At 35.1% G+C, this 11,708-nt stretch overlaps 1 pseudogene; it reads right to left on the reverse strand.

Annotated features, from left to right (window-relative positions):
* Positions 1-6,173: 6,173 nt before the first annotated feature.
* LOC127122372 (uncharacterized) lies at positions 6,174-8,648 on the reverse strand (annotated as a pseudogene).
* Positions 8,649-11,708: the final 3,060 nt, after the last annotated feature.

Raw genomic sequence — 11,708 nt, forward strand, 5'->3', positions numbered from 1 at the left:
CCAAAGTAATGGTTAGAAAGTGAACAAAAACCTAAAAGTTTTATCGAATCAAAAACTAGTAAAAATGTCAGAGATCTGGGTAAGGGGGTTGGTTATGCAATGGGAAGGTTTTAAGCACCCAAAACATCCTAGGTACTCCTAGGGAGCCCTTTTCATAAGTGTTGTTCTAGTCTAAAGGGTGTAGGTATATCTAAAGTACTATTTACTAAAAGGAAGGTTAAAAGAAAATGACTCGCAAGGATGTCGCATCCACTGCCTATGTATCTTATCTGAGTATGAGAATCAGAGCCTTCGTAGCTCGGCTACTTACGGGTTAAAGAGAAGTGTGCTCGGTAAGACGTCGCGTCTTATGCCTACGTATATCATCTAGAATGAGAATCAGAGCAAAACATAGTTCGGCTAACTAGGGGTTAAGGATTGCCATCTGAACATGGACTTACAAAAGAGGACACCAACTGTGTCAAAGGAGGGTGGGCAGTGTGTTCAACGTCATAGCAGTAGGTGTCGCAGCTCGCTGAATCGAGTCTTAGGCAGTTACCTCTTTGCAATAGAACGGACTGACATGCCACAAGATCGGAGACGCACGGAAGGTCTAAAAGTGGGGAGGCTCTGCTCTAGAGTTGTCATGCAATATGGACCTATGTGTTAGGATTTACAAAGGGGAACATCTACCTAATGTTAGCATGCAAAGAATAGGGGAATTCTACCTATGTTATCATACAAAGGGTTCTACCTAATGGGTGCTACCTAAACGGAACAAGAGTCGACGGATGGAGCGCGGAGAGGAGTTACGGATAAGGGTAGATGGCGATGCCGGAGGCAATCGACTTACAGGTAGATGGCGATGCCTGAGGCAATCGACTTACAAGAGGATGGATGGATGTGTGCTGGTTCTGTTAAGTTTTGAAAATGATTACTCGACGTTGGATAGAGCTTTTGATCTTATTTTAAAATGGTTATCGGATGTTCGTTTTAATTCTTGTATTAACAGGTGAATAAAGAAATAAAGAAATAAATATTATACACTTAATGGGAGAGGGGTACATTTGTTATGAATGGGGATTGTTCATGGGAAACAAACAATAAGAATATATGTCTCATACATCATACAAGTAGGCAACAGTTATCAATCAGATTGGATAAATAAACAATATATAATCTAACCAAAGAATCAAATAATGGAGCATTTAAACAATGAATGGGAGTATGAACATGTTAAATAATCAAGCAATAGAAAGCATGAATGAGAGAAACAAGTATAAAAGATAACAAATGAATCAAACAGATGAAAATATGCACACGAAGGGTCCACTGAATAATTTAATCAGGAAATGAGGTAAGAACTAAATAAAATCAAGGTAAAAGGCCTATAATACATGACATATGAGATGAACGAGGGAGGATCAAAAGATCTCTTCAATTGTCATAAGCAATCCCTAAGTCAAACATCAATCATAAAGAAGTCGACTGAAAATTCAAGTCAACTTAAAAAATAACAAATAAATAGAAAATTAATCAAGAAAATTATGAAAAATTAAAATAAATAAGGCGGGGTCAGGACATCATCATACCCCAAAAATATTTTTAAAATAATGAAAATTGGCACGTGAATTAATTAAAATAATACATAAGTCAAATTAAAAGTCAACCAACAAAACTAGGTCAAAAATAAATCCAAAATAAATTGAAAATGTGAAATAAAATTCCAAGAAAAGGTCAGGTTGACCATGAGACAGTGGTCAACCTTCATCCCAAAAATCAAATGCTAATAATAATTTTAAGTCATAAAGATAAAATCAATAAAAAAAGTGTGTTAAAAAGGACCATTTAGAATAAATAATTAAAATAAAATATTAATATTAAAAAATTACGAAAATAAAAATTATATAAAATTAAGTAAAATGTTAAGAAAAATGAAAAATATTTTTGGGTAATTTTATGGACGAAGAAAATATTTTAAATAAGAAAAAGAAATATGAAAATGGAAGGATTAATGGTGATGAACATGGTAAGCAAGCGTAGATATATCAAAACATGGCGATGGAAGAGATGATTACCTAATGGAAGATAGAATTGGAATGAAATATGATATGTGATGAAGCTTTTCCTCCTTGCCATGAAATTTCAATGCTCCTTTAGGGTTAGGGTTTCAGCTTCTTAAATAGGGTGGATTAGGTGTTCTCATGGGCTTTTTAATAAGTGATTTATCCATAAGAATAAAAGTGTGAAGTGAGGTGTAAAATATTGTTATTTTGGGCCAAACTTAAGTGAATGGATGTCCAATGCATGGCCAAAAGAGGTAACAAACGTGACTGGTTTGTGCAGCATGCTTAGAAAATCTGATTGGGCCAGCCAGGCCCAAAATCTGCCTAGAAAATCAAGTCATGGTGCCCACTTTAAATGAATGTATCTCTCAAACCATGGATCCAAATGAGATGATTTCAAAAGGATGTGAAAGAGGACATGACAAGGTACAATTTTTATGAATAAAGTATTTTCAAATAATGCCTTGAAGTGCAAGAAAACTGGCCAAGAAGTCTTGACAAATTTTGAAGATTTTGGACTTCGAAATTTTTCTAAGTGTCCTAAACAAATATCCCACTTTGACTAAGCATAACTTTCTCAATTCTTATCCAAATGGAGCAAACTTTATATATCTAGAAAGCTTGGAACAAGAGGAACAACTTTCATGTTGGAGAAAGTTTCAAATGGAGCTTTTATCTTGATTAAAAATGGGCTTAAAGTGAGTGTAACGATCATGAAAACTTGCCCTAAATGGAAAGTCAACAATTTCCAAATTAAGTAACTTTTCCAATTCCTGATTAAATGATGAATCCATGATCCAACCGTGATAAAACTTCACATGTAGGATCCCCTAGGTATGGATTTTGAGATTCCACTCTCAAAATGTCAGGAGTTGACTTTTCTGGCCCCACAGTTGACTTTTCCCAAACTGTCTGATTCCCGATTCCATTGATCAATTGAAGTACTTCTAGCTCAAATAAAGAGCTGATTTTTTGTATGTAGACCCTTGTGGACATATGGAGGGTCATGGAAAAGAGTTTCACCCAAAGAATCAGAAATAAACTGATTTTATACCAAACCCTAGTTTTAGGGCAAAATGATCAAGAACTGATTGCACTGATTGCCAATGGATCTTTCTAAGATAATTGTGAATCTTTCTAGGCCAAGATGCCTCTCTAATCATGACATGGATGAGCTCCTATACTTCCGATCAAACATTTCCGGTTGCAGGTAGCCATGAAACCCTAATTTCTGATTAAATCCAGATGAACACTCTGATAGCTTTGAATCCTTCACTGATAAACTGAGGACCATAATAAGATACTTGGACCCCCCTGAGACCCTTGAGACTTGTATACTTAGAAAATGAAGTCCAATTCTCAATATTTCTTTGTGTGGGCTCCTTCTTTTAAGGAGTGATAAATCAAAACCTGATCTCCATGTCACTAATGCAGTATGCAATGAGTATGACCTAATATGATGCTAATGAAGTGTAAAACATAATCCCATGCTTCCAGGAAAAATGAAGGGTAAATTTTGGGGTATTACACCCAAAATTTGAGAGATTAACACACAAATACTTTTATCAACAATGTCTTTATCAACAACATTCATACTAGATTGACCTAGGATCTTATTAGATGTAGGGTTATCTAGACTTACAATTCTAGAGTCAAATCCTAGTTTTTCAGAGCCTAGTTTTTCAATTGATTCAACATTACCCACTACTTTTGGAACAATAGAACCTTTAACAGATGCAATAACACCAGGTTCGACATCAATGGTTTTATTAGGATCAAGATATAAGCTAGTCATAGAGTGAGGTTTTTTGACAGCAACAAAGGGCTCAATGTTTCTAATCTCACTAGAAGGAATTTGAACCGACCAAGAGGGGTTAGAAGATTTACTTACAGTTGAAGGCTTAGCCTTTTTCACAGTAGGTGTTCTTGCCCTCCTTTTAGTAGGAACATGTCCTAGAACAATGGAGAGAGGACCGACACCAATTATTACATCTGAATGATCCATATTAGGACAAGTAATCCTAGAGGTCAATTGATCTTTGGTGCTTTTTCTTGGAGTTGAGCCAAAAGGTTTAGACATCTTGATGACATATTTTGAGTTGAGATTGAATGTAGAGAGATGAAAGTAAACGAGAACAATGACGGACAATTTACTGAAGGTAGAGAGAATGGAATTGATGAAGTAGATAAGAGAGAGATGATGGCGTGTTGGAAGAAAAATAAGGAAAGTTTGTAATGATTTCCCTGGAGTTTCATGCACCACTAAATTGAGGGAAGATAAATATTGTTTGCACGCCTCCATATCAATAATTGCTATAACTTTTCAAACATGCAATTTCTCAATTCGCCCCTTAAATTCTCAAACTGATTTGCATCCAAAACTTTAGTAAATATATCTGCCAGTTGCTTCTTAGTGGCCACATGCTCAAGAGTAATAATTTTGTCTTTAACAAGATCCCTAATAAAATGATGACGCATATCAATATGCTTTATCCTGCTATATTGAATGGGATTCTGGGATATATTGATTGCACTTAGATTGTCACAATATAATGTCATGACATCCTGCTTGACATTATATTCCTTTAGTATTTGTTTCATCCAAATCAGTTGAGAGCAATTGCTTCCTGTTGCAGTATGCACAACCTTAGCAGTAGAGAATGACACACATTTTTTCTTATTACTGAACCACGAGATAAGATTGTTTCCCAAGAAGAAGCATCCTCCAGAAGTACTTTTTCTATCATCAGCATTACCTGCCTAGTCTGCATCATAATACCCTACAAGCATGGAATTAGAACTATGGGAATACAACATGCCATAATCACTAGTACCATTTATGTATTTCATGATCCTCTTCACTTGAGTAATATGATTGATTTTAGGCTCAGCCCAGTAACTAGCACATACTCCTACAACAAAAGTGATGTCTGGTCCGCTATCTGTAAGATACAAAAGACTACTAATCATACTCATGTACAAACTTTGATCCACATCAACACCTTTTTCATCCTTAGTTAATTTCAAGTGAGTTGTTGCAAGTGTCCTTTTGTGACTAGCACTTTCTAGGCCAAACTTCTTCATTATATTCTTAGCATACTTTCTTTGAGAAATAAAGATAGTATCATCCATTTGTTTAACTTGAAGACCAAGAAAATAGGTTAATTTACCAACAAGACTCATCTGAAATTCAGATTGCATTTGCTTGACAAGTGCAAAAGTCTCATCAAAATCAACCCCTTCAATTTAAGTGTATCCTTGGGCAATAAGCCTAACCTTGTTTCTGGTTACAATTCCATTTTCATCAGATTTTTTCTTGTAAATCCATTTTGTGCCAATAACATTCATCCCTTCAGGCCTAGGAACTAGGTCCCACACTTTATTCCTTATGAACCGCCCTAGTTCTTCTTGCATAGTATTAATCCATAATTCATCAGTCAAGCCCCCTTCACATTTTTAGGTTCAAACATTGAGACAAAGCAAGCATTGGATATCACATCTCTGGATCAAGTGGTGATCCCTTCATTAAGATTTCCAATAATAAGTTCCTTTGGATGATCTTTCTGAATTCTGATAGAGGGACCTTTGTTGGCTTGAGGGTTATCTGATTCGGTCCTTGTTGGCTCAATGTTGGACCAAATGTCTTCCAAATTTCCCGAAGCATTAGTCTTCTGAGATGATGTCCCAACATCTTCATCAACATGAGTCCATTTTACAATACTTGAATCATCAACCACAACATTAATGGATTTCATCATGACCTTGATTATGGAGTTAAGTACCCTGTAAGCTCTGTTGTTTGTAGAGTAACCAATAAATATCTCTTCATCACTTTTGGGATCCATCTTTCTCCTCTGTTCACGATTAGCCAGAATGTAGCATTTACTCCCAAACACATGAAATTTTTTAACAATAGGTTTCCTTCCTTTCCATAACTCATAGAGAGTAGATGATGAACCAACTCCCAGAGTAATACGATTATGGATATATCAAGCATTTTTCATTGCTTCAGCCTAAAAATGATAAGGAATATTTTTTGCATGAAGCATGACTTTATCTGATTCTTGTAATGTTTTGTTCTTGCGTTTTACAACTCCATTTTACTGAGGAGTCATGGGAGATGATAACTCATGACCAATACCTACATAAGAACAAAATTTATAAAATTTTGTATTTTTAAACTCCTTCCCATGGCCGCTTCTGATTCTGACAATCACACTTTCCTTCTATCTTTGAAGGCGTTGACAAAGGTCTTTGAATACCTCAAAAGTGTTTGATTTTTCTTTCATAAAAGTCACCCAAGTAAACCTTTAAAAATCATCAACAACCATATATACATACCTCTTTCCACAAACACTTTTAAATTGCATAAGCCCCATTAATTCCATATGAAGAAGTTCTAACACTTTGGAAGTAGTTTGATGTTGCAACTTAGGGCGTGGCATCTTGGTTCGCTTCCCAATTTGACACTCACCACATACTTTACCCTCCTCAATTTTGAGTTTTGGTAGACCTCTAACAGCTTCTTCAAACATAATCTTCTTTATACCTATGAGATTCAGATGTCCAAGCTTCTGATGCCACAACTTGACTTTATCTTCCTTGGATATTAAGCATGTGGAAGAACAAATAGTTTCTTGTGGTATCAATAAATATAAATCATATTTATACCCAAATGATCTCATTAGAACATCATTTTTCGCATTTGTAACCAAACATTGTGACTTGGTAAAGTTGACTTTTAAACCTTGATCACATAATTGACTAATAATGATCAGATTAGCAGTCAATCCTTTTACAAGAAGAACATCATTAAGTATAGGAAGTCCAATACACAATAATTTTCCTATCCCTTTAATTTCACCTTTACCTCTATCACCAAAAGTGACAAAATTGGTGGAATAAGACTTAATATCCACTAAATACTTCTTGACCCCTGTCATATGTTTATAACATATACTGTCAAAGTACTAGTCTTCTCTAGATGAAGCTTTAAAAGAAGTATGGGCTATAAGACAAGTATCAACAACCTTAGGTTTCCATTCCTTTCTAGTTTTAATAATCACATGGTTAGCCCTAAGATATGTTGGATGTTTTGGATACCTATACAGTCTATAACAGAACGACTTTATATGCCCATATTTACCACAATAATGACATTTCCAAGGCAAAAACATGACTTTAGTTTGAGTTTCCTGATGTATGGCAAGATGTTGTAACATTTGTTCGGACATCATGGGCTCATACTTCCTTTCCGGAGGAATAAATTTTGTCACATGGCTTTTTCCTTTCAGAGGTTGGTAATCAAAACCTATACCTTTTATGTTTTTTGCCCCTTTGCCAACTTGAAGAATTTCATCTAACATATCAGACCCATTGTTCAACATTCTTACTAATTTGGTCATGTTTTCAAGTTTAGAATTCAATAGGGTTACCTCATTTTCAAGATCAGTCGCAGTAGATAAAAGTTTCTCTTTTTCAGCCTGCAATTGAGCTATGATTCTCTTATGCTCTTCTCATGTATTACACACCTCTTCACTTCTGACACAAAACTCTTTGTAGGAAGCAACCAATTCTTTATAAGTGATATCCTCATCACATGAGTCCTCATCAGGTTCATACCTACGAGTGAAGTTTGTAACATGCTTAGCAATTTCATCATCAGTTTCACCTTCAGAATTATCATTCGACTAAGAAACAAACAAGCCCTTCTTTTGTGTCTTGAGATACGTGGGACATTCTGATCTAGTGTGACTAAAACCCTCACATCCATGACACTGAATACCTTTTTCTTGATTGGGATTCTCCTATGCTCTTGCTTTTCTCTGAAAGTCATTGTTCTTACTGATGTCGAATGACACGTTCTTGACATTAAGCTTGGCTTCCTATCCATTCTCTTCAATAACTTATTGAATTACCTCCCAAGAAGCACAATATCATTAGAATTTCCTTCATTAGTCTCCATGTCACATTGAGCTTCTACATCATCAATGTTGGAGATAAAAGCTATGCTTTTGTTCTTTTTTTTTTATCTATCACTGATAGCCAGTTCAAAAGTTTGAAGTGACCCAATAAGCTCTCGACTTTCATGTTGTAGATGTCTTGTGCTTCTTCAATATATGTGACCTTCATGTCAAACTTCTTAGGCAAAGACCTGAGGATTTTCCTAACGAGCTTCTCTTCTGACATTTTCTCTCCTAAGGCACTAAATGAATTAGCAATATCAAGAATATTCATGTGAAAATCATGAATACACTCATCATCTTTCATCCCGAGATTCTCAAATTTGGTGGTAAGAAGTTGAAGTCTTGACATTTTTACTTTTAATATGCTTTCATGAGTGGTTCTGAGGTTTTCCCATGCATCTTTGGCCATAATACAAGTATTTATTAACTTGAATATATATTTTTCAGCTCCGTTGAATAAGACATTCAAAGCTTTGGAGTTTCCAAGAGCAAGTTCATCTTTTTCCTTAGACCAATCCTTTTCAGGCTTCAAATTAGTTGCGCCCTTCCCATCTTTGTCCTGCACCACAGGATGTTCCCAACCTTTGATAACTTCTTTCCAGATTCTTCTATCCATAGATTTTAGAAAAGCCACCATACACGCCTTCTAGTAATCATAGTTGGTGCCATCCAAAATAGGTGGTATGTTGACAAAACCTCCTTCCTTATCCATAATACCAAAAAATATCTCTGTGGAGCTCACCCAAAATAAAACATTATACCTGCTCTAATTCCAATTGAAATTTCGGTATGCAAATAGCAAATGTCGTATACAATTCCATGACACCAGGATCATGACATTGTCACAACAAAAACAATTACACTGTTAAACTAAATAACAGGAAGTAAATAACACATGTGAATTGTTAACCCAATTCGGTGCAACGTCACCTACATCTGGAGGCATCCAAGTTAGGAAGGAAATCCACTATAATAGTATTAGTTTGAAGTTCTAAGCAACCTCTGGTTTTACAAACTTCTCACCTAATCAATGTCCTTGAAATTTCTATCTAAGAATCTCCTAGATATGAGACCCTTCTCACTTCCCTTCAATCATACAACAATGATAACAACTTCTAACAATAAACAAAATACACTCTTCAATTGAAACATAATCCATTCTTGTTTAAAAGCTCATAAGTGATTCACTGTTATAACTCAAAAACTCAGTCCAATTCAAGCATCTAAGTGATACAATAATGAATCACAAATAAAAATAGAAAAACTAAACCCTAACAGAGAGTATCAAATATGCAACTTAGTTATCTTCTTAGGTTTAGAGTCGTCCTTTAAATAGCCTAAAAATAGCATAGGCTTCAGGCTAAATACTCAGCAGATCCAATCAAATTAAATTAGTCTGCTGCTAAATCTTCTACATAATCAAATCAAATCAAACTGTTGCTAAATCTTCTACATAATCAAATATAATGTTTCCTTAAATGTTTTGACATCCTTTCTTAGGAAACAAGGCACAACTAGAACCGATCTTTGAGTTTCTAAAATAAGCAATTTAAACCGCAAAATACGTGAATCAAATCACCAAAGAATCTTCACTAATCTCACGCTAATTTTTTCTTCTTCCAAGAATGTAAAACCACACCACATTATGATGTCGTCCAGGAATGTCAAGACATCTTGTCCAACATCTTATCAAACATGTTGCTATTTCACTTGTTTTAACAAAATGCCGCCAATCAACAAACAGCCTAACATCAACCAACAAGGGTTTCTTACTTTTATCAATTAACAACCTAGAGTTTCTCACTTTTATCCATTAACTGAGCAGGGTTTAACTCATACATATGCTAACTCAATTACATTTCATGAACAAGGCATTGAAGCATGTTATCACATCATAAGTAAATTTTTTAACACTCATGTCACACAACAAGGACATACAAGTGAAAACAAACAAGTTTGCAAGAGATGTAATCAATTACTCTATAACTGTAGTCGATTGCATGATCATCCTGTCTTGCATTTTTCAAATTTGTAGGGGTGCTTATTGATTTCTTTTTTGGTGTAACGAATTTCACAACCAATTTGTTTAAAAAATAACACAATTATAGGGGTGGCAATCAATTGTTGTTCATAATGCAATCGTTGTACCTCCAATTCTTTTAAAAAATTCATTTTCTAACACCAATTTCAGCACACCAACTCACAATCAATTCATTTCTAACATTTAGTAGCATGTCATAAGGATCAAATCACAACAGAAATAACACATGCAAGTTGTCAACATTTGATCACACCAATTTGATCATGCATTCACAAACACCCGTGCATTTTCACATATCCTAAGCAAGATTCTACCATTTCACACAACCCTATCATGAAATGGCTAAGAATCTAACTAAGAAACCCTACATTTAGGATTAAAAAAACCTGATTCTTACTTGACGAAGTAAAATGATGAAGGTGATCAAAATCCTTGAGCTTGATTCTTGAAGTTTCTTTCCAACAATCTCCAAACTCACAAATTTCTACACATGCAAGAGAAAAGATTTTATCTTTGAATTTTCTTCTTCACATCTTCTCCCCCCCCCCCCTCTCTCTCTCTCTCAATTTTTAAATTGAAGTGAGGGAAAACGTTATGGAAAAATGAGGAGAATTGGTCCAAAATGGTTTATGTATTAACTTTAAGAATTGATACAATTTCCTTTGCCATTTTACCATATTCTATAACGATTTCTGTAAGACCCCAATTTTGACCCTAAGATTCCTCATCCAATTTCATCATATGCATTAGCATTGGGATCACACCTTGGCATCCTCCTTACCCCTCTTTCATTGGGTTTGTTTTGGGAGAGATCACCAAGCACCATGTTATCGTATCATACTTGTATTTTATCATTTCACTAACCAAAATACCAAAAATATGTCTTTGCATTTGCCTAACTCTTTTGCAGGAAGGGCATGATCACCATTGATCCATCAAGTTCATATCTAGGGTTTAAGACCCTCATGGCTAAGAGCACAACCAAGGATTGATCCACAATGTCTCTAAGCATCATATATAAGCCCCAATGATCTCTACATGTTATTTTGATCAAGCATTATTCAAGAGTTTGGAGTTGGTTTGCCTTGGAAACCCTAGTTTGTCTGGGTATCTTGAGTAACTTCCTCAACAAGCTTCTTCACCAATTGATAAAATTTATCAATGGAAACTTCAAAATTCATCATCTTATGCATATATGATCTACCATGATCCTAAAAAGTCAAGAGAATTGCAAGCTAGCAAGTTGGTTGATGGTGGTTGGCCAGATGAATTCATCTCATCAAAACTGGGTCTCCCTAACCCCTATCTCCTACAATTTTCATCATATGAAAATGATTCCAAGAGAAATGTTACTCTAAATGACATTCCAAACAACTTTCATGTTTAGGTCTAGAGCTAATTTTGCCTGGAAAGTCATTTTCTATATTGAAACATTATAGGTCATTTTGTCTAAACCCTAATTTGAAGTCAACTTCCCAAGGCCATGACTTGCTCAATTTTTATGATATGAAAGATCTCCAAGTTGAAAAATCAAATTCAAGATGTCTACTTAAACGTTTATTCTTGGAGTGAAAACTAAATCAACTTTTATGAGCATGTGATATGAGGATACACTATAAGTCATTTTGGATCATTACCATTGAACAAGTGATTTTC

Source organism: Lathyrus oleraceus, chromosome 2, assembly GCF_024323335.1.
Source record: "Lathyrus oleraceus cultivar Zhongwan6 chromosome 2, CAAS_Psat_ZW6_1.0, whole genome shotgun sequence".
Lineage (NCBI taxonomy): Eukaryota > Viridiplantae > Streptophyta > Magnoliopsida > Fabales > Fabaceae > Lathyrus > Lathyrus oleraceus.